At 41.6% G+C, this 23,631-nt stretch overlaps 1 long non-coding RNA gene and 1 pseudogene across 1 annotated transcript; both read right to left on the bottom strand.

Moving 5' to 3' along the window:
* Window positions 1-2,708: 2,708 nt before the first annotated feature.
* Gm38744 lies at window positions 2,709-6,373 on the bottom strand. Its single transcript, XR_868693.1, has 3 exons — window positions 6,282-6,373; window positions 5,788-5,951; window positions 2,709-2,737 (listed from the first exon to the last, which is right to left on the bottom strand). It is a non-coding gene; the product is annotated as a predicted gene, 38744 (long non-coding RNA).
* Gm19089 (predicted gene, 19089) lies at window positions 13,045-17,375 on the bottom strand (annotated as a pseudogene).

The raw sequence follows: 23,631 nt of genomic DNA, 5'->3' as shown, positions 1-23,631 counted from the left end.
GATCCTGATTTAACTTTGGTACCTGGTATCTGCCTAGAAAGTTGTCCATTTCTCTTGCGCGCACTCGACTGGCCAGGAAGAACGATGCTGCAACAGGATCCTTCTGCACACATTTATTGGGAGAGCTTGATTGTAGAGGCAAAAAGACCCCAAGCCCAGAACTGGTGCTACTTATATAGGCCTAGGAGAGGCGTTCTCTCTCATCTGATTGGTTAACTTGTCTCTCATCTGATTGGTTAACTTGTCTCTCATCTGATTGGTTAACTTTGGTTAATTCTCAAAACCTCATCTTGGCAAAAGAACCTTTACTGCCTGTGTATGTGTGGTGGCCAGCAGTAGCCAACTGCCACTCTGCAACTGCCACTCTGTAACTGCCACTCTGTAACTGCCACTCTGTAACTGCCACTCTGTAACTGCCACTCTGCAATGGCTTCCCACATCTCCTCCTTTTTGTTTTAATAAAATGAGGCTGGTATAGGCCTGTGCAATTATGTCCATCCGCCGTGGCTCTTGTTTTTGGTCGTTCCTCTAATGTCACAGCCTATCCTGTCATAGGGAAACCCTATCGCTGCTGGACCCCGTGTCTTAGGTTGGTCTGTGCATGAGAAAAGTTGCCCGTCTCTGGATACCACAGTGTTGTGTGACAGTAACAGCTAAATGACCTAGGGTGAACTCTGCAAAAGAGGCCAGCCAAAAAATGAATTAGTGGGGAAATCATGATCACTCTATCGCTTGCAATGAGGAAACCTTGGTGATATGCAAGGGCTGATCAATGATCATTGAGTCTCTCTCATCCCATCTCATGCTGACTAATTCTTGAGCATAGATAACCAAATTTCACGGGAGGAGCCGTTTTCAATAGCTAAAAGTGCCTGAGTTATAATCACCTTGTCATGTTTTTGTTGGGTTCTGAATTTGCATACCAACCAGAGCATGAACACTAGTCCACAGCATATGGCAGCACCAACCAAAATCACTCCCACCCATTCCTTAAAGTAAGAAAAAGCAGAGGTAAGCCAAGAGGTAAAGTTTCCGAGGGTCACTGGTTCCACTCTGGTCCCATTAAGGTTCAGGATCTGTATCTGCAGCCTCTTCTGCAACCTTTCCAGCTCCTGCGACCAGTTCCCCTTCAGGTAATTCGATAGGTCTGTACTTTTAATAAAAGAATTATTAATGTACCTATTGGGAGTAATGCACACATGCGATGTGGATGCCACACAACTCATTTGTATGACATCCATCATCTGTTCCATATTATGTTGTAAAATATCCACTCTCTGATTCACTAACATTAACCCTGAGGTGATATGAGAATCCGCCCTTTGCAGGGTAAGCAATGCCTCAGACTTTTTTTTTTCCTAATCTGACTTACAGTGTCAGCAGTATTAATTTGATCTGCCCAATTAGAGATAATATTTTTCTTTAAAAAAATTACAGGGTGTAAAAGGTTTATCCACATTATGCACAAAGCATAGTGTATAATTTAAATGAAAACTAGTACTCTTATACACCCGTGGCTCTTGAGGAGTTTGTCGTGCATAAGGCACATCCAAAAAACATTCCTTTGCAAAAAACAAAGGCTAGGTAGAAGAATTGGAATGTACCGGTAAAGGTACTGGCCATGATCTTACTATGGCCCACAAAGGTATACTTATCCCGGTCTCAATCATCAGGAGCAGGATCATCTTGGGATTCATCTTGATCTTTCACAGTCCTTGTCAGTCGTTCTGGGACCCACAGCTGTTGTCAATGATCCTGGGGAAACAAACAAACAGACCCTCTCGCCCACATCAACACCGGTGGGCAATGATTTCCACGCCCTTATGGCAATCTGATTCACCTGCTCAAACACCTGCACTGGATATCTTGCCTATTGCTGTGCAAAGCGACCTTGACCAAGTAGCATGTCCCTATCCCATGCTGGATTTCCTGTAGCAGAGTTAGCCACTGCCTGTTCATTTGCAAATTCAATAAGGAAGGCTTTCCAATCTAAATACTGCTCAGGTGAAAGGCATGCCTTCCTCCTCCTCCACCTCGGCTCTTTCATTTTGTCCTTTCTGTCCACCTGATAACACTGTGTCTCCTTTCTTTTTCCTTTTTCTTTGTAAGCCCTTCTCCTCTTCTGACATACTTTCTTGTTGCTCTGTAAGGATTTTCTGACCTGTCTTGACTGCCACTACACACAGTTTCAAACAGTAACAGAGTCCATATATCAGAACAAACAAGACCAAAACTATCAGACCTACCCACAAAGGGTCAATAGGAGAAAAAAGCATAACTCATGAACCTTAACTTGTCCCAAAACCAGGAACCTTAACTTGTCCCAAAGCCGGGAACCTTATTGTCGCAATCCTTTCTTTCCTTCCTTTCCTTTCCTTTTTTTCCCTTTCCCTTTTCCTTTTCTTCACTATTTCCTTTTCTTTATCACTGATTCCTTTTATTTTTCCTCCCTTTTCTTTTCCTTTTTATCCCCCTTTAACCCGGGGATCAATTTGGGAGACTTACCTGTACCACCGATCCTCAGCTGAAGAGTTCTGAATCCACGCTGGATCCTTCTCAGCAGTCTGTTTTACGGGAACCTTTATTAACTGCTCCTTCCCCGTGATGCAGTTCTGAATCCTCCCTGTAGCAGGGGGTCTTCGCTCGTGCCTGAAGATGTTTCTTGTCCCGGGTTTTCGGCACCACTTCTTGTGCGCGCTCGACTGGCCAGGAAGAACGACGCTGCAACAGGATCCTTCTGCACACGTTTATTGGGAGAGCTTGATTGTAGAGGCAAAAAGACCCCAAGCCCAGAACTGGTGCTGCTTATATAGGCCTAGGAGAGGCGTTCTCTCATCTGATTGGTTAACTTGTCTCTCATCTGTTTGGTTAACTTGTCTCTCATCTGATTGGTTAACTTTGGTTAATTCTCAAAACCTCATCTTGGCAAAAGAAACTTTACTGCCTGTGTATGTGTGGTGGCCAGTAGTAGCCAACTGCCACTCTGCAACTGCCACTCTGTAACTGCCACTCTGTAACTGCCACTCTGCAATGGCTTCCCACACATTTCATCCAGGTTTTCTAGGTTTGTTGAGTATAGTCTTTTGTAGTAGGATCTGATGATGTTTTGGATTTCCTCAGGTTTTGTTGTTATGTCTCCTTTTTCATTTTTGATTTTGTTAATTAGGATACTGTCCCTGTGCCTTCTAGTGAGTCTGGCTAAGAGTTTATCTATCTTGTTGAATTTCTCAAAGAACCAGCTCCTGGTTTGGTTGATTCTTTGAATAGTTCTTTTTGTTTCCACTTGGTTGATTTCAGCCCTGAGGTTGATTATTTCCTGCCATCTACTCCTCTTGGGTAAATTTGCTTCCTTTACTTCTAGAGCTTCTAGGTGTGCTGTCAGGCTGCTAGTGTATGCTCTCTCTAGTTTCTTTTTGGAGGCACTGAGGGCTATGAGTTTTCCTCTTAGGACTGCCTCCATTGTGTCCCATAAGTTTGGGTATGTTGTGGCTTCATTTTCATTAAACTCTAAAAAGTCTTTAATTTCTTTCTTTATTTTATCCTTAACCAAGGAATCATTGAGTGGAGTGTTGTTCAGTTTACACGTGAATCCTGGCTTTCTATTAATTATGTTGTTATTGAAGATCAGCCTTAGTCCTTGGTGCTCAGATAGGATGCATGGGAAATTTTTCAATATTTCTGTATCTCTGGAGGCCTGTTTTGTGAGCATATATGGTCAATTTTGGAAGAAGTACCATGTGGTATATCCTTTTGGTTTAGGATAAAATGTTCTGTAGATATCTATTAAACCTATTTGTTTCATAACTTCAGTTAGTGTCTATGTGTCTCTGTTTAGTTTCTGTCTTCAGGATCTCTCCATTGGTGAGACTGGGGTGTTGAAGTCTCCCACTATTATTGTGTGAGGTGCAATGTGTGCTTTGAGCTTTACTGAAGTTTCTTTAATGAATGTGACTGCCCTTGTATTTGGAGAATAGATATTCAGAATTGAGAGTTCATCTTGGTAGATTTTACCTTTGATGAGTATTAAGTGCCCCTCCTTATCTTTTTTGATGACTTTGGGTTGGAAGTCAATTTTATTCGATATTAGAGTGGCTACACCACCTTGTTTCTTTGGACCATTTGCTTGGAAAATTGTTTTCTAGCCTTTCACTCTGAGGTAGTGTTTGTCTTTTTCCCCGAGGGTGGTTTCCTGTCAGCAGCAAAATGTTGGGTCCTGTTTGTTTAGCCAGTCTATTAGTCAATGCCTTTTTACTGGGGAATTCAGTTCATTGATGTAAAGAGAAATTAAGGAAAAGTAATTGTTGCTTCCTTTTTTTTTTAAGTTGGGATTCTTTTCTTGTGGCTGTCTTCTTTTAGGTTTGTTGAAGGATTACTTTAATAGGTGTACTGGCTAGTTTTGTGTCAACTTGACACAGGTGGAGTTATCACAGAGAAAAGAGCTTCAGTTGAGAAAATGCCTCCATGAGATCCAACTGTAAGGCATTTTCTCAATTAGTGATATAGAGGGAAAGGCCCCTTGTGGGTGGGACCATCTCTGGGCTGGTAGTCTTGGGTTCTATAAGAAAGCAGGCTCAGCAAGCCAAGGGAAGCAAGCCAGTAAGTAACAACCCTCCATGGCTCTGCATCAGTTCCTGCTTCCTGACCTGCTTGAGTTCCAGTCCTGACTTCCTTGGTAATGAACAGCAGTACGGAAGTGTAAGCTGAATAAACCCTTTCCTCCCCAACTTGCTTCTTGGTCATGATGTTTGTGTAGGAATAGAAACCCTGACTAAGACAATAGGGTTGAAGTTCATCATAACAAGTGACTTTTAAAAGATTTATATTTATGTATAGGAGTATTTTGTCTGAACATATTCATATATACCAAACATATGCAATCTCAAGAAAAAATCAGAGGGGGACATCAGAGCCCATGGATATGGATATACTAATGGTTATGAACTACCATATGGGTGATGGAACCTAAATTCAGGTCCTTTGTAAGTACAGAAAGTGCTCTTAGCAACTGAGCCATCTCATGAGACCCAGAGTTCATCTTTTAAAATAATGATTCTCAACTTGGCATCACATGTGAAATCAGAGATGGACTTTTAAAGCCACACTCTGGGTGAACTGTTTTAGGATTTCAGAAATGACCAGGCATAATGAGTTTCTGGTTCCTCTTTGAGACGCACAGCCCATGTAGGGTTCAAACTCTTTAAGAGGCCAAGAATTACTTGAGATTCTTATCCTCATGTTTGTAACTCCTGAGTGCAGGAATTACTGGTATGCTCCACCACAACTATTTCATGTAGTTGTAGGAATAGGGACCAGAGATTTGGGCATAGTACATAAGCCTTTTGCCAGCTCAAAAACATCCCATACCCCATATTAGAATTATGTCTGTAATTCTGATGTACATCTACTGGTTAAGAAGAATGTGGGAAGAAGGTTTCTTTGAGCTCTGGAAGAAGAGTGAAACACTCAACAACCATTGAATACATGACTATGTAACCTCCTAATGATACATGACATACCCAATATCCATTGTACATGGCTAGAATTTCAAAGAAAATGCATATAATCATGTAATATTAGCCTAAATTATTCTTCATGATGACACAGTTGTATTCTATAGATGGAAACAACAACAGGCATCTTAGGTAATATATGGATACAAGTGGCTCATTTGGCCAGAAAATAAATTATTATATCTCAAACATTTATGATCATTTTAACATACAGAATCTTGAGTTGGAACAATGCCTCCAGGAAAACACTATTTATAAAGAAAGTTTCCTCTCTCACCTGTGTTTTCTTACAGGAGTGGAAGTAGCAGTTCTGCAGGAGTTTAGTGAGAGCAAATTTCATACTCATGACAGCAAACCTCATGCTAATGCAGTTCCTGGGTCCATTTCCAAAGGGCAGATATTCCATAAGGATCAATGCTGCCCTTGTTTTCCATGCTGAACCTGAAGGCAATAGTAGATGACAAGTTAAAAAAGGATAAATGCATAAGAGCTACATTTGCAATGTTGCTTCTGACTTCTAACCAGTGAAGCAGAACCTTCTAGTACTTTGAAAAGTTAGTCAAATGATGTTTTGCTGAGGCACACAGGTGAACTGATGTCTTGCCAAAGCAAATATTTGAAAGATTGTTCTCCTGAAGCACGCACACGTGAAAAGATGTCTGGCTATAGCAAATATATGAAAGGACCTGGGAAGAAGGAGTATAAATATGACACCAGAGAGCAAGAAAAATTGCAACAAGTCCCTTCAGATCGGTGCCAGCACTGGGTTACCTTGGACGTGGAGTCAGCAGACAGCACCAAGGTCTCTAGAGGACTCTTCACATTATCTTAGGGCCACCGGTAAGTGGAACACAACTTCTGTTCCATTCCAATTACACGGGACCTGAGACAGAATTAGGGAATCAGTAAACATGGCCTGACCAGGGTCTAAAGTCCCTTCTGGTCAGCGCCAGCACCGGGTCACCTGGGCGAGGAGTCTGAAGACACCCCAAAGGTCCCTAGAGGACAGCTTCTGAAGAAGACCCTGTTTCAGGCTCCAGAAAACAAGGCACCTCCCCTGCCAGAGGACAGTTGTCCTCCCCGCCCGGGTAGGCTTTGCCAGAACACCTGGGGAAGCCATCTTCTTTCCTGGATCCCTTTGAGATTAGTCTCTGCAGATGAGAGTGTGGACTACAGAAGCTAACAGCTTCTGGGACAGGCCCTGTTTCAGGCCTTCATCTTCTGCCAGGAGGCAGGTCTGAACGCCAGATATCTGTGCACCTTCCCTGCAAGAGGAGTGCCTGCCTCCAGACAGTCTTCAGACCACTGAAACTCAGGGCAGATCTAGTCTCCCAGGTCTGCTGATAGAGGCTAACAGAATCACCTGAGGAACAAGCTCTAACCAGTGACAACTATAACAAATAACTCCAGAGATTACCAGATGGCGAAAGGCAAACATAAGAATCTTACTAACAGAAACCAAGACCACTCACCATCATCAGAACACAGCACTCCCACCTCACCCAGTCCTGGGCACCCCAACACAACCAAAAAGCTAGACCTGTATTTAAAAGCATATCTCATGATGATGGTAGCAGACATCAAGAAGGACTTTAATAACTCACTTAAAGAATACAGGAGACCACTGCTAAAGAGTTACAAGTTATTAAAGAAAAACAGGAAAACACAACCAAACAGGTAGAAGTTCTTAAAGAAAAACAGGAAAGCACATCTAAACACGTGATAGAAATGAACAAAACCATAATAGACCTAAAAAGGGAAGGAGACACAATAAAGAAAATCCAAATTTTGGCAACACTGGAGATAGACACCCTAGGAAACAAATCTGGAACCATTGATTCGAGCATCAGCAACAGAATACAAGAGATGGAAGAGAGAATCTCAGGTGCAGAAGATTCCTTAGAGAAAATTAGCACAACAATCAAAGAAAATGCAAAATGCAAGAAGATCCTAACTCAAAAGATGCAGGAAATCCAGGACATAAAGAGAAGACCAGACCTACAGATAATAGTAGTAGATGAGAATGAAGATTTACTACTTAAAAGGCCATAAAATATCTTCAACAAAATTATAGAAGAAAACTTCCCAAACCTAAAGAAGGAGATGCCCATGAACATACAAGAAGCCTACAGAACTCCAAATAGACTGGACCAGAAAAGAAATTCATCCCAACACATAATAATCAGAACAACAAATACACTAAATAAAGATAGAATATTAAAAGCAGTAAGGGGAAAAGATCAAGTAACATATAAAGGCAGGCCTATTAGAATTACACCACACTTTTCACCATAGACTATGAAAGCCAGAAGATCCTGGACAGATGTTATACAGACACTAAGAGAACACAAATGCCAGCCCAGGCTACTAAAGCCAGACAAACTTTCAATTAGCATAGATGGAGAAAACAAAGTATTCCATGACAAAACCAAAGTCACACATTATCTTTCCACGAATCCAGCCCTTCAAAGGATAATAACAGGAAAAAAACAATAAAAGGATAGAAACCATGTCCTAGAAAAAGCAAGAAACAATCCTTCATCAAACCGAAAAGAAGACAGCCACAAGAACAGAATGCCAACTCTAACAACATAAATAATAGGAAGCAACAATTACTTCTCCTTAATATCTCTTATATCAATGGACTCAGTTTAAAATAAAAGGACATACGCTAACAGACGGGCTATATAGACAGGACCCAAAATTTTGCTGCTTACAGGAAACTCAACTCAGGGAAAAAGACAGACACTATCTCAGAGTAAAAGGCTGGAAAAATTTTTTCCAAACACATGATCTGAAGAAACAAGGTGGAGTAGCCATTCTAATATCAAATAAAATCGACTTCCAACCCAAATTTTTGAAAAAAGAAAAGGAGCGGCACTTCATACTCATCAAAGTTAAAATCTTCCAAGATGTGAATATCTATGCTCCAAATGCAAGCGCAGCCACATTCATTAAAGAAACTTTAGTAAAATTCAAAGCACACATCGCACCTCACACAATAATAGTGGGAGACTTCAACACACCACTTTCATCAATGGACAGATCATGGAAAGAGAAACTAAGCAGGGACGTAGTGAAAATAACAGAAGTTATGGAAAAAATGGATTTAACAGATATCTAAAGAACATTTTATCCTAAAACAAAAGGATATACCTTCTACTCAGCACCTCATGGTACCTTCTCCAAAACTGACCATATAATTAGTCATGAAACAGGCCTCAACAGATACAAAAATATTGAAATTGTCCCATGCATCCTATCAGAAAATCATGGACTAAGGCTGATCTTCAATAACAACATAAATAATAGAAAGCCAACATTCACATGGAAACTGAACAACATACTTCTCAAAGATACCTTGGTCAAGGAAGAAATAAAGAAAGAAATTAAAGACTTTTTAGAGTTTAATGAAAATGAAGCCACAACATACCCAAACTTATGGGACACAATGAAAGCATTTATAACAGGAAAACTCATAGCTCTGAGTGCCTCCAAAAAGAAACTACAGAGAGCACACACTAGCAGCTTGACAACACACCTAAATCTCTAGAAAAGATGGAACAAATTTCACCCAAGAGGAGTAGACATCAGGAAATAATCAAACTCGGGGGGGGGGGGATTAACCAAGTAGAAACAAGAACCATTCAAAGAATCAACAAAACAAAAATTTGGTTCTTTGAGAAAATCAACAAGATAGATAAACCCTTAGCCAGACTCACTAGAGTCACAGGGACAGCATCCTAATTAACAAAATCAGAAATGAAAACGGAGACATAACAACAGATCCTGAAGAAATCCAAAACACCATCAGATCCATCTACAAAAGGCTATACTCAACAAAACTGGAAATGGATGAAATGGACAAATTTCTAGACAGATACCAGGTAGCAAAGTATCAGGATCAGGTTAATGATCTAAGCAGTCCTATATCCCCTAAAGAAATAGAAGCCGTCATTAGTAGTCTCCCAAACAAAAATAGCACAGGACCAGATGGGTTTAATGCAGAGTTCTATCAGACCTTGAAAGAAGATCTAATTCCAGTTCGGGACAAACAATTCCACAAAATAGAAGCAGAAGGTACTCTACTCAGTTAATTCTATGAATCCACAATTACTCTGATACCTAAACCACAGAAAGACCCAACAAAGAGAACTTCAGACCAATTTCCCTTATGAATATCAATGCAAAAATCCTCAATATAATTCTCACTATCCGAATCCAAGAACACATCAAAACAATCATCCCTCCTGACCAAGTAGGTTTTATTCCAGGGATGCAGGGATGGTTTAATATATGGAAATCCATCAACGTAATCCACTATATAAACAAACTCAAAGACAAAAACCACATGATCATCTCTTTAGATGCAGAGAAAGCATTTGACAAAATCCAACACCCATTCATTTTAAAAGTCTTAGAAAGATCAGGAATTCAAGGCCCATACCTAAACATGATAAAATAATCTACAGCAAACCAGTTGCCAACATCAAAGTAAATGGTGAGAATCTGGAGGCATTCCCACTAAAATCATGGACTAGACAAGGCTACCATTCTCTCCCGACCTGTTCAACATTGTACTTAAAGTCCTAGCCAGAGCAATTCGACAACAAAAGGGGATCAAAGGGATACAAATTGGAAAGAAAGGAGCCAAAATATCATTTTTTGCAGATGATATGACAGTATATATAAGTGACACGTAAAAATTCCACCAGAGAACTCCTAAACCTGATAAACAGCTTCAGTGTAGTAGCTAGATATAAAATTAACTCAAACAAGTCAATGGCCTTTCTCTACACAAAGGATAAACAGGCTGAGAATGAAATTAGGGAAACAATACCCTTCTTAATAGTCACTAATAATATAAAATAACTTGCCGTGACTCTAACTAATGAAGTGAAATATCTGTATGATGAGAATGTCAGGTCTCTGAAGAAAGAAATTAAAGAAGATCTCAGAAGATGGAAAGATCTCGCATGCTCATGGATTGGCAGGATCAATATAGTAAAAATGGCTATTTTGCCAAAAGCAATCTACAGATTCAATGCAATCCCCATCAATATTCCAAATCAATTTTCAACAAATTAGAAAAGGCAATCTGCAAATTTATCTGGAATAAGAAAACACCTAGGACAGCAAAAACTCTTCTCAAGGATAAAAGAACCTCAGGTGGAAAAACCATGCCTGACCTAAAGCTGTACTAAAAAGCAATTGTAATAAAAACTGCATGGTACTGGTATAGCAACAGAAAAGTAAACCAAAGGAATAGAACTTAAGACCCAAAAATGAACCCACACACCTATGGTCACTTGATCTTTGACAAGGGAGCTAAAATGATCCAGTGGAAAAAAGACAGCATTTTCAACAAATGGTGCTGGCATAACTGGCTGTTACCATGTAGGAGAAAAGATATTGATCCATTCCTATCTCCTTGTGCTAAGGCCAAATGTAAGTGGATCGAGGACCTCCACATAAAACCAGATACAGTGAAACTTTTAGAGAAGAAAGTGGGGAAAAGCCTCAAAGATATGGGCACAGAGGAAAACCTCCTGAATAGAACAGCAATGGCTTGTGCTGTAAGATCTAGATTCGACAAATGGGACCTCAAAAAATTGCAAAGCTTCTGTAAGGCAAAAGACACCATCAATAAGACAAAAAGGCCACCAACAGATTGGGAAAGGTTCTTTACCTATCCTAAATCAGATAGAGGACTAATATCCAATATATATAAAGAACTCAAGAAGGTGGACTCCAGAAAATCAAATAACCCCATTAAAAATGGGGCTCAGATATAAGCAAAGAATTCTCACCTGTGGAATACCGAATGGCTGAGAAGCATCTGCAAAAATGTTCAACATCCTTAATCATCAGGGAAATTCAAATCAAAACAATCCTGAGATTCCACCTCACACCAGTCAGAATGGCTAAGATCAAAAATTCAGGTGACAGCAGATGCTGGCGAGAATGTGAAGAAAGAGGTACATTCCTCCATTGTTGGTGGGATTGCAAGCTTGTACAACCCCTCTGGAAATCATTCTGGCAGTTCCTCAGAAAATTGGACATAGTAGTACCGGAGGATCCCGCAATAACTCTCCTGGGCATATATCCCAAAGATGATCCAACCGGTAAATAGGACACACGTTCCAATGTGTTCATAGCAGCCTTATTTATAATAGCCAGAAGCTGGAAAGAACCCAGATGCCCCTCAACGGAGGAATGGATACAGAAAATGTGGTACATTTACACAATGGAGTACTACTCAGCTATTAAAAAGAATGAATTTATGGAATTCCTCGGCAAATGAATGGACCTGGAGAGCAGGTATTTGGCTCTGAGGATTTTACATTAACGATTTTTTTCCATCCTCCTTGCCTTATAAGAGTCTTCATGTGGTTGTGGGAAGACAAAAACTGTGAAAATATTGCATCCATGTGTGAGCACACGCTGGTGTCATTGTAGTGTTATGGGGGTAGGGGGAACCAACCCTTTTCTTATTGGATTGGAAGTCCAATTAACAGAGGAAATTAATGCCCAGTACTGTAAATCCTGTCAAAAAGCCCATGGCTCCAGGCATCACTGACACTAGATGTGAATGTACTGCTGTTGTTTATCTAAGTAGACATGGCATCAAAATGCCTTCTAAATATGTATCTCTACACACAAAAATTAATGCTGATCTCAGCCATGGTCAAAGAAGCTTCAGTTTGCAGTGGGAGACATTTTAAACAGAAACTCATTACTCATCATAATGCTGAGAATATGCTCTTGTGGTGTTCCCAGCCCCTCCAAAGCTCAGGAAACATCACAGAAGAAACATCAGAAAGACTGTAAGAGCCACTGAATGAAATGGGTACTGTGAAGTACTATTACTTGGACATGCCATGTCCATTGCACTCATGAACTCATAGCAGCTGTGGATGCCTACACAAGACAAGAAACATCATCATTCCAACATGGGTGGGGAAGGTGCCTATGAGATGCCATCTACTAAGGAGCTGTTGTCAATAAATTGTTGGTGGAGGAGGGAAAATATTTTCTTTAATGTTGTAGATGATGGTGAGTTGGTCATTCTCCAGGATATAACTTCTACACCTTTGCTTATGTAAGCAACTCTAAGTAAACTCAAAAGTCACATAAAACCCCCAAAATATATAAAGACATGTGGAGGACTGGTTGAAGACATTCAGGGATTCCACATGAATGGGAGGAAGAAGAGACAGGGTAATGTGAGGTGAAAATGATCAGAATTCCTTATCCATTCATGAGATTATTATAAAATAAAAAGGAAGAAGAGGAGGTATATCCTTAAACATTAAAAAAACAGAGCTGCTTGTAAGTCCTCTACAGAAGGTCTCTCTGAACTCCTGACACTCACACTGAACTAAGCCAGATTCACACATACACACACACACACATTCATGCACACACTTCTGCTTACTCATCGAAAGCCTGCAGCAATCTTGGAAGTTCCCAGTGGTATCTGGGTGTCTAAGAGTTTGAGAATCACATTCTCCATTGCTGCCTCCATCATTTCTCAATTAGGCTGCATTTCTCCTACCCTGAGTAGGATGTAGGCATTTCAAGATCCCAGCAGCAAGAAAGAAACATGGCCTTGTACCAGTACATTTCCTATATCTCCCCAAGGAGCATCTCAACAGCCTTCCTAAACCCCAATGTCTAAGGGAAATAGAAAACCACACAGAGCAGGTTGTGCTTCTGGGGTTTTCTTACCTTTCAGGGCAGAATTCCTTATGTTCTGGCCAGTTCTGCGGGTCATGACAAAGAGAATAACATGATACAATCTCTAATGACCATTTGAGTATAAACGCATCATTGAGTTCAACATCTTTTTTATAGACTTTCACAAGTCTATCAGCAGTTGGGTATAATCTGAGGGTTTCATTCAACACCATATCTAGGGACTCCAATTCCACATAGTATCATAAGTGGGAAGTGCCTGGGAAGAAAGATAAAAACATTTGTTCTGAGATTTTCAGATTTGATTTCAACTGTGTCTATTGCTGATTTCTCAGCAGCTTCAAAATCAAGCTCAGCATCTCAAAGGACTTTAATTAGCACATTTTAAAGGGTTTTTAGACTTTTGCTTTATTTTATGTGTGTAGGTGATTTTTGTGTATGTGTGTATGTGTACCACATGAGTACACTGCCAACAGAAGCCAAAAGAGGGCATCACATCTCCTATTCCTAGAGTTAGAGCAGTTGAGAACTGCCCTTTGATTGCTAGGGCTCAAATATGAATGGATCCCATGAAAGACTTACCCATTGCGCCGTTTCTCAAGCTCCTTACAAAGTGGAATAATTATCACCTGTGGCCTGGAATGTGCTCAGTTAGTGAAGTTTCTATTATGCAAGCCTGAGGAAATAAGTTCAAATACAAATCATTTATAAAGCCAGACAGAGTGTCACCCATCTATAATTCCAGCAGTATGTAGACTGAGACAGTGCATGTCTGGTGCACATTGGCTAAACAGCCTAGCCAAATAGATCACCTCCAGGTTTAGTGAGATATCCCATCTAAAGTCATGGTGGAAAGTGATTTAGAAATGTCTACAATGTAAACCTATGACCGACACACACTAACACACACACACAAAAGCACATATTTACACACACAAACAAAAGCACATATTTACACACACACAAAAGCACATATTTACACACACACACAAAAAGAGAGAGAGAGAGAGAGAGAGAGAGAGAGAGAGAGAGAGAGAGAGAGAGAGAGAGAGTTTGGCTTGTGATTTAGACAATAAGGCTCACACCCTGGCTTCTTCTATAACTATAAATAGATAGGGGGAATCATGACACAGAGCTAAGTCAATCCATGCACCTCTATCAAGGCCCAGTCTAGGCTCTCTCAGGGTACAGCTGGAACACAGCATATCTAGCACTATCATTGAACAATTCAGAGATCTGAATGATAACTGCATATCTTTTACATCACTCAGAATGTGTGCATGTTTCTTAGTTGGTATTCTCTGGTCCTAGACAACAGACACACACCAGGCCCAGCCCTGTGTTACAGAAACCTTCTGTTGCCATGAGAAAATGTATTGCCCATGTCTCCTTTTGTTGCCGTTTATGATAACTTCTAGATGGTTCTGGGAAAAACCAGTGCTTTTACTCCTGTTACAAGTTGTCAAGTGCTACTCAGACAGCTCAGGGAGCAAAGTCACCTGCCTCTGAAACTACTAACCTGATTTGGACCCTTAAAACTGATGCAGCAGAAAGAGAGAAGAAATTCCTTCAGATTATCCTTTGACCTTAACACACATGCTGCAGCACATATGCCCCCATGTGGGAACTAAAAAGGGGCCTGAAGAAGAGGGGGAGGGAGGACCCATGTTCCACCAGAGTTCCACCTATGCTCTAGATAGGCAGACGTGGGAAGGCCTACAGATGCTTTCCACTCAGCCCTGGGTGGGCATCCAAGCCTCTGACCAGCTCAACAAGGGGTGGACAATGGGCATCCCCGAACTGTGGGACTTAGGGCCACACTCTGTAGCCCCAGGGTTATGGGAGAGAGGGATGTGGGAAGAGAGGTTCTCACACCAGCAAGAGTAAGCACAGCCTTGATGAACAGAGACTCTCTATTGTTTTAGAGCTTTATTGTAGAAAGGCAGAGAGAAAGAGAGAAGGGGGAGAGAGGAAGGGGAAGGCTAGAGAGAAAGAGTAAGAGCAAGAGGCATAGAGGAGAGGAGAGGAGAGGAGAGGAGAGGAGAGGAGAGAAGACAAAGAGAGAGGAGTGAGAGAAGTGAGAGGTAAGAGAACAAAGGAAGGAGAGAGTGAGGTGGGGCCAAGCAGCCCCTCTTATGGTCTTTACTCTTGCTAGGTAACTGGGGAAGAGTCTATCCTGAAGGTCAGAAGCTTGAGACATTGCCTACATGACTGGAGCCATGCTTCTCTTGTGGGGGCTGAGAGGGGTGGTAACTTAGACAGGAGCCAGAGTTCCAGGAGACATGAGAGAAATTCTTTTGTCCCATGTAGGTAAATTATGACCACCGGGTCTCAGGGTTCAATAACTCAGCTCTACTGGAGACCAGACTGTTTGGCTTTGCATAGCCCAATGCCCCACATCTCCATACATATATACACACATATACATATATACTTACATAAATGCATACATACATACATACATACATACAAAAATGTAAAATAAGATCACCATAATTTGAAAGATGGCTCAGTGGTGTGCATGCTTGCTATGGAAGTGTAAGGACTTCAATTCTGATTCCTCTTAAATCCCAGATGTGTAACACACACACACACACACACACACACACACACACACACACTCACTCACACATACACACATGCACAATGCACACACACACACAAACAAACACACACACCATCATGTAAATACAGATCTGTAATCTCAGTCTTCTCATAGCAAAATGGAAGATAGCAACTGAAGATTCCCTAGATTCATGGGCTAGAGTGTTTGATTATGCAGCAGTGGCAACAAAGAAACCCTATGTAAAAGTAGGAAAAAAGGAAGGACCAACCCCAAAGTTGTCCTCTAACCTTCACACACATACACACACAAGCACTCATACACAATCTTGCAAGCATATACTCACATGCCCACTTACGAACACCTTAACACAGACATGTACACACACCACACTTTTTCAATCTCTCTCTCTCTCTCTCTCTCTCTCTCTCTCTCTCTCTCTCTCTCTCTCTCTGTGTGTGTGTGTCAACCACACACACAGATGTGGGGAGCGAGTGTGGCAGTAGTCCCAAGATGGCACATGGGACTGCAGCCAAGTCTTACTATATCCCAGTACCTTACAGGAAATTGGTCTCAGCATTTTGATGGATTAGTTCGGGAATTGAGACAATCCATTGTCCTGAGTGGACATGTCCATGGCTGAAGGACTGGCCAGCTGGATCTACAGCTGTCTCCCGATTGAAAGAGTGGGCTGGAATTGGTGGACTTACCCTGTATCTGATATTAATCAGCATACTGGCCTTTTGGTGCATTTGCCGTGTACAGTTTCGTCAGTGCAGAACCCAAGCCTTGATGATACAGGCTTTTGCAGTGGTGGAGACAGAACAGTTTCCTCAAGTGTGTCTTGGCATTCTAGAGAAGTATTCAATGACAGGTAAGACTCCCTAGGGTTAGTCACCAAACTAAGACAGGGATCAAACCAAAGCTGTTTGTCTCCCAATGATGGGTAAGAGGCATTGCCTCAGGGGGCAACCTAAGACAGGCATTCTCTCTGCCAAAAAACGAAAAAAGGGGAGATGTGGGGAGTGGGTGTGGCGGAAGTCCCAAGATGGTGCCCCAGGCTGCAGCCAAGTATTATGACTCTCACCTGACTTCCTCATACACCCAAAAATAAGCCAGGTCCATCGTGAGAGCTGCACAGGCACACCATGATGCAAGATCAGGCCATTTGACGAAGGCCAATGAACTGAGATTTTGTGGACTGGGCTGATGGGGCATGGTTGAGGGGATATATAAGGGATTGTGGTCAGAGACAGAGAGAGAGATTCCTGCCTGCATGTTGAAAGGTTCCTGAATAAACTGCTTTGAGAAGAATGCTGTGTCGACGCTCTTTTCTGCTGGTCAGAGGCAGAAGCAACACACACACTTACACACACACCATTGTGGGTGATAAGAAAGTGTCTTTGTTGAGGCTTCTCTATTTCCCTCTTACACCATCCTCTTACCTTATTGGTCAGAGTCTTATCGTTCTCCTGCAGTTTCTTCTAGCTAGCATGGTGAGTGACCAGGGAACACAGGGCAAAGGAAAGTGTGCTGCTGGTGGGTTTGTAGGAAGCAAAAATAAACATAATTGACTGAGTTGTGATCTCCATGTTGGACAGGGCTGGAAGTAAGGAAACATTTCAAGTAAGTCATGTAAGGACGGACATTCACAAAAAAGATAAGGAAGATATCATATGTCATGTCAGGATTGGACCCTCACAGAGCAGATGAGAAGAATATCATTATTATTTTAAGATGGACCATAAGAGAGGAAATGAGAAAAATAAGTCATGTCAGGATGGACTCTCAGAGAGGAGATGAGGAGAAAATCATGACTCATCTCAGGATAGACTATCACACAGGAGATGAGAAAATCTTAAGTCATGTTAAGATGGACCATCACAGAGGAGATGAGAAGAAAACCATAAGTCATGTTAAAATGCACCATCACTGAGTAGATGAGGAGAATATCATAAGTCTTGTCAGAATGCACACTCACAGAGGAGTTAAAGAGAAAATCAATTTTTTGTTTGCAAATTTTATTTTCAATTATGTTTATTTCAGAGTGTGTGTCTGTGTTGAGGGGTGGTATGTGGAAGAGGCCACCCATGGAGACCAGAAAATGGTATCTACTCCTCTAAATAAATAGTTACAGAAGGCTGTGAGCTGTCAGAGTTAGGATCTGGGTGATAAGTTATTTCTCTGCCAGTCAAATAAAGCAATTCAAGCCATGTATATATATGAAATTGGCAGGATTAATGAAAAGATGCTCCCAGGCAGTCTTCAAATTCACTGGCCCAAAAGAAGGAGAACATGGAAGTTTCAAAGTGAAGGGAAACGGAGGGGATGGAAAGAGTAGAAAAAAAGCCCATGCAGACAGATGAAGAGAGCAAGTGGGGAGATCAACCTGACTGGATTAATAGTGAGAACTTCTGGTGAATGGTGGCCCACCCCGGGGCTACAAAGTTCAAGGTAATTGACAGGTATGCCAGGTTGAAAATGAGGGATGCTAGAAGAATCTGAAGGCCTGGTCAGCTTTGGTATATAAAATGCACACCTTATTCCCTTGCCTTAAGGTCTGAAACCAAACATCCCAGGCTTTTGTTGGTAATAAATGAGTAATGTTTGATAAGCTATTTCTTTGCAAGCAAAATGAGCCAGTACAAGCCAGATTACAGTATACATGTGTAGATTTATTGCTATGAGGAGGGGAAAAATGGGAGGGTGAAGAGAAAGAGAGAAAGGGATAAAGAGTACACATGTAGAGAGAGGGAAAGGAGAGAAGGATAAAGAGAAGGATGGACAAGAAAACCAGAATACATGATCATGTAGGGGAGAGCCTCTGGATGAAGGGGTGGAAAGATCAGAATTGTGAGTAGGGTATGCCAGATAGCAACTGAGGGATGCTGGAATGTCTGCTTTGAAATGTAATATATGCACCTCAGTCTCTTGTCCCAGAATCTAAAACCAAACACTGGACACTGAACTCCAGTCCTCTGCTAAAAGTTAAGATAGTTTGTTAATTCTAATTATTCACATGTCTGTGTTTGTACAGGTGTCTTTAGAGGTCAGAAGATGGCACTGGATCCTACAGTGATAGAGTTAAGGCATTTGCACTTCTTCTGCCATGCATGATGTGATCCTTTGATTTGTAGATTTTTTTCCCAATTAGTGCAATTCCTTGCTCTTAAACTGAATTTGGCCTATAAACCACAAACAGTGAGTATCTTTAAAATCAATATCTAATTTTGCAAATTATTAGCAATCAGACTCCTGCAAAGCCAGCCTGATAGGCCCAGTGACAACAGGATTAGGCATCACTAGCTGCTGAGGAGAGACCCATTCCCACAGTTGCTTCCTGACCCATACCTTCATCCTGTGAATATGCTATACCCCTGATAAAACTCATCTTCCACACTCCTTTCTTTTTCTTCCAGATTCATCCAGAGGGTCCCTCTCTATCTTCTCCCCTGCCTTCCCTGAATGAACCTTCCTAGTAACACCTGTTGCACTGTGTGACTTGATGAATCAAGCCAATTTGATCCAATATTTGGTGCTGAGACTCAAATAGTATATTCCAGAGTTTGTGTGACTTCCTGTGGGTTGAGGTTCCATGCTAGGACCCTATCTTCAGTCCACATGATACATGATTGCTTTCTGACATCTGATCCATACATTTCTGCATCTAACCCCAACTGATGGTGAGTATCCCATTCCTGGTCGGTGAACACACTTCCCTAGACCTCACAGAGTAACCACTGAATGTCCAGAACTCTAGTGGCTCTGGGAGTGGACGTATTACTGGATACAGTCTTTAGACTATGGCCAGCCCTTTCTATTGACCCTCACTATGAACCTCAGGAGTTGTGTCATCCTTCTAATGTCACAGCTCCTATTTTCTAGTACATCCTAGTACTGAGTGAACCATGTTTCCTTGGACACAAGGCTTTCAGCCTGGTACATCACCATGACAGTGTGGCTGGCCAGTTTGTTTCTACTTGTTCTAGTTCTACCTGTGTCCTTAGGATGCCTTGGGCTCAGGGCTGTGACTCTTCTCCTCATCCATGGGAAGTGCATGTATATCTCCAAGTTTCTCACTGGAATGCCTCTTGGAGAAACTCAAACCTAGTACCTGATTTAAAGTCTTCTAAGCATATTTCAGCTGGACTTGACCATAATATCTCTTAGATATTGTATCTAAATGGCCACCTAATGCTACTTTCAATCCCATTGTATGAGATCTTTACAATTAGTACCAGAAAACCAGTAAATGGAAGAAAGTACCCTTGTAAAGCAAAACCAAGAGCATTTTCAATGAAACCCTATTTTGTATGAGACAAGGAGCTAAACTCCAATTCCAGACAGAAAATCAAAAATTCATCTGAGCAAATATCCTATAACAAACCCCCACCCCCTCTTAGCAACAGCTAGTCAAGCTACAAGATCCAGATCAAGGTACATAGAGATAATCTAAGACATCCTGCAGAGAACAGATAACCTGATCATCCTGTCTGTGAGGTGAATATGAATCCAAGTTCAGCTCCTGCAGATTAAGCCAGAAATGAAGTTTTAAAAATACTAACTTGCTGACCCATACCGAAATTCCCCTAGCATGCTGTAATCACAATAAATACCCTGCACCTCTAAACTCCAGCCCTCACTCTGGCCTGCTGTGACAATGATGATCAGAAACCTTGCAAGCAAGCTCGTAATGGAGACTCCATTCATAATTGCATTCAAATTGGTCTTTGGGTCCCTCCAATTTGGGTGTAACATGCTAAGTTCACGTTTTAAATCTTATCTTTGCTCTAAACCTTTTATCTGTTCTTCCTGTTCCTCCTCTCAAGTTTTTCTAGCTATGAAATTTCACCCAAATGAAAAACAGCTATTGAATGGATCACAGCGCCCCCAATGGAGGAGCTAGAGAAAGCACCCAAGGAACTAAAGGGAACTGCAATCCTATAGGTAGAACAACAATATGAACTAACCAGTACCCCTGAGCTTTTGTCTCTAGCTGCATATGTATCAAAAGATGGCCTAGTCGGCCATCACTGGAAAGAGAGGACCATTGGACTTGCAAACTTTATATGCCCCGGTACAGGGGAACGCCAAGGCCAAAAAGGGGGAGTGGGTGGGTAGGGGAGTGGGGGGTGGGTATGGGGGACTTTTGGGATAGCATTGGAAATGTAAATGAGGAAAATACCTAATTAAAAAAAAGAAAGACAGGGATCCTATATTTCTAAATCTTCCACTTTTGTTAAAGAATTTTGGCATTACATTTTTTTTTTACTGAATTGTTTAATCTAATCTTCCATAATAGATAGATAGATAGATAGATAGATAGATAGATAGATAGGTAGATAGATAGATAGATAGATCACCAATGGAATTATACTACCCCAGTTGGCATTATAGTTAGAGAAATAAGTTATAACTTATTTCCTTGTCAGGTATCACACATATCACTGGAGACATCCATTATGGTTAACCTTTATTAGGAGCAGTCTTATACCCATGTGCTCCCAGAAAATTCCTTGGAGATAATAGCTGTGGGGAATTGCAGGTTGGTCTCCAGTGGAGCTGAGGTCTGAACCCTGATGGTCATAATTCACCTACATGGCATGGTAGGCGTTCCCTCATGGTCCTGGAACTCTGGCCCCTGCCTAAGGTACCACCTCCCACAGCCCCCAGAAGAGAAGCATGGTCAGTAGTCATATAGACAATGGCCCAAGCTTTTGACCTTCAGGCTAAACTCCTCCCCAGTTACCTAGCAACTGTAAAGTCCATAAAAAGTGTGTTCCTCCCCCACCTTGCTCTCTTCTCTTACTCCTTTGTTTCTTTACCTCTCATTTCTCTCACTTCACTAGCCCCTTTCCTTTCTCTTTGTCTTCTTTCTCCTCTCTCCTCTCCCCCCTCTCTCTTTCTCCCTTCCTCTTTCTCCCTGCATTTCTATAATAAAGCTCTTAAACCATAATCTCTGCTCCATCAAGATATGCTGTGCCACCCTCACAGGTGTTAGGAACCTCTTCCCTCATCCATCTCTCCTATATCCCCGGGGTCCCTGGTCAGGGCTACTCCTTTTCCACCTCCTGCCGAGTGGGGTCAGAGGCTTAGAGGCCCACTGAGGTCACCTGGAAAGCACCTGGAAGCTCTGCTGCATCTGCCTGCCCAGAGCACAGTTAACTCTTGTCAGACATTTGGCCCCTTTCCCTTGACCTTCTTCTCCAGGGCCATCCTCCAGAATTCCCCCCTTTTTTTGTTTCCAACAAATAGCCATGTCTGTCATTAAGCAACTCAACAGAAGTATTTCTCTACCTAGAAAAGCCTCCATGCTTACTTTCTAAACAACCAGCACACTCCCCAAGAGCTTCCTTGTCCATAGACAAGGAAGGTCTTGGTTACCTTTATGAGTCTCTTTGTCTTTGGTTTTATCATGAGCATTTATCATCAGATGTAGAAAGTCCACTTGGTGCTAGAAATAGAAAGAGAAGTTGGAAAACTGGAAGGTCAATGGTAAGGTTAGATGTCAGAGCTGGATCAGGAGTGTAGAAGCTTAATTCTCTCCTTTCTGAGAACTTATCTCCCTTAAATTCACAACCGTGGCTACACTTCTGGGAAGACAAGATTTTTCTTTTTTTAAGGACTCTGTGTGTGTGTGTGTGTGTGTGTGTGTGTGTGTGTGTGTGTGTGTGTGTGTATGTGTGTGTGTGTGTGTGCTCCTGTGAGTGTGTGCTTTGCCTGTAGAGGCCAGAAAATGGATCCACTGGAACTACCATTAAAAGTAGCTATGAAGCTCTAGGTGGTGTTGGTGGTACTTGTTTCTTTTGGTCGTTGTTCTCACCTCTATTAATTAATTTATGTATTCACTTTACATCTTGGCCGCTGTCTCACACCTTGTATCCTACCACAGTCAGTCCCCCATTTCCCTGCCCTTCTTTTCTGAGAGAGTGGAGCCCCAACCCCACCCTGTGTATCTCCCTCATTCTGGTACACCAAGTCTCTGCAGTGTTAGGCACTATTCTTCCACTGAGGCCATGCTGCAGACCCTTTTGATCCCTTGTCTGTGTAGAATGGGTCTCTAGTTGCAGGTGGACAAGGAGTCCATGAATGAATGACAGACAGATGCAACACAGGAGATTGTGTAGAATCTGAATGTAATGTCCCAAAGTGAACACCTGTCTTATATAGTACAGAAAATAAATGGGTAGCATCTCACAGCAGGCAAGGTACATTGCAGTTACCTGACACAAAACAAAGGAATGATTTCAAAAGGACTTACAGGAACAAGGTAATATTTATAGTAAAGATAAAAGAGATCTGCTTAAGGTCAGCTAAGGACAGGTGCTACTCCTTTGAACCTCGTGAAAGCTAGCACCAGGGGGTTCTGTTCTAGCAGACCTCATGAATAATGCAATACCACAACCCCACTATTTCCTAGGCCTTGATAAATTCTTCCATGAGTGTAACTTGGCTGTTCTTTTAAGTATCTGTGGAGAATCTCCACTTATCAGAATTCACCAACTCGATTCTAATATGCAATTTAGCTTGTTATACCTGGCTGTAGTGAAGATTACTGTCTCAGTGGGATTCCCTAACTCTTATATGGCAAACCTACCTATTAGCCAGGCTATTGTGTATTCCCTTGTTTGGGTAAGACTGGCTACTGTCCTAAGAATCACTCTGAAGACTAGCCCTGAGCTATTCTAGCTCTGTTCTTTGTAATGCCTAATTACTTTCACTGTCTCTACTAGAAGTAAATTTGAATGTTACTGAATAGATAACCTTCTCACTGAATTCCTACTGAATTCCAAATTTGTCAGCTTCAAGGATTTTCTAGGAAGTTGGAACACTGGTGAAGGTTTAGCTATGTCGGAATTC

This window comes from Mus musculus, chromosome 5 (genome assembly GCF_000001635.26).
Source record: "Mus musculus strain C57BL/6J chromosome 5, GRCm38.p6 C57BL/6J".
In the NCBI taxonomy this organism is placed as follows: domain Eukaryota; kingdom Metazoa; phylum Chordata; class Mammalia; order Rodentia; family Muridae; genus Mus; species Mus musculus.
The sequence above is the reverse complement of the archived record's forward strand: the minus strand, read 5'-3'. Positions and strand labels throughout refer to the sequence as shown.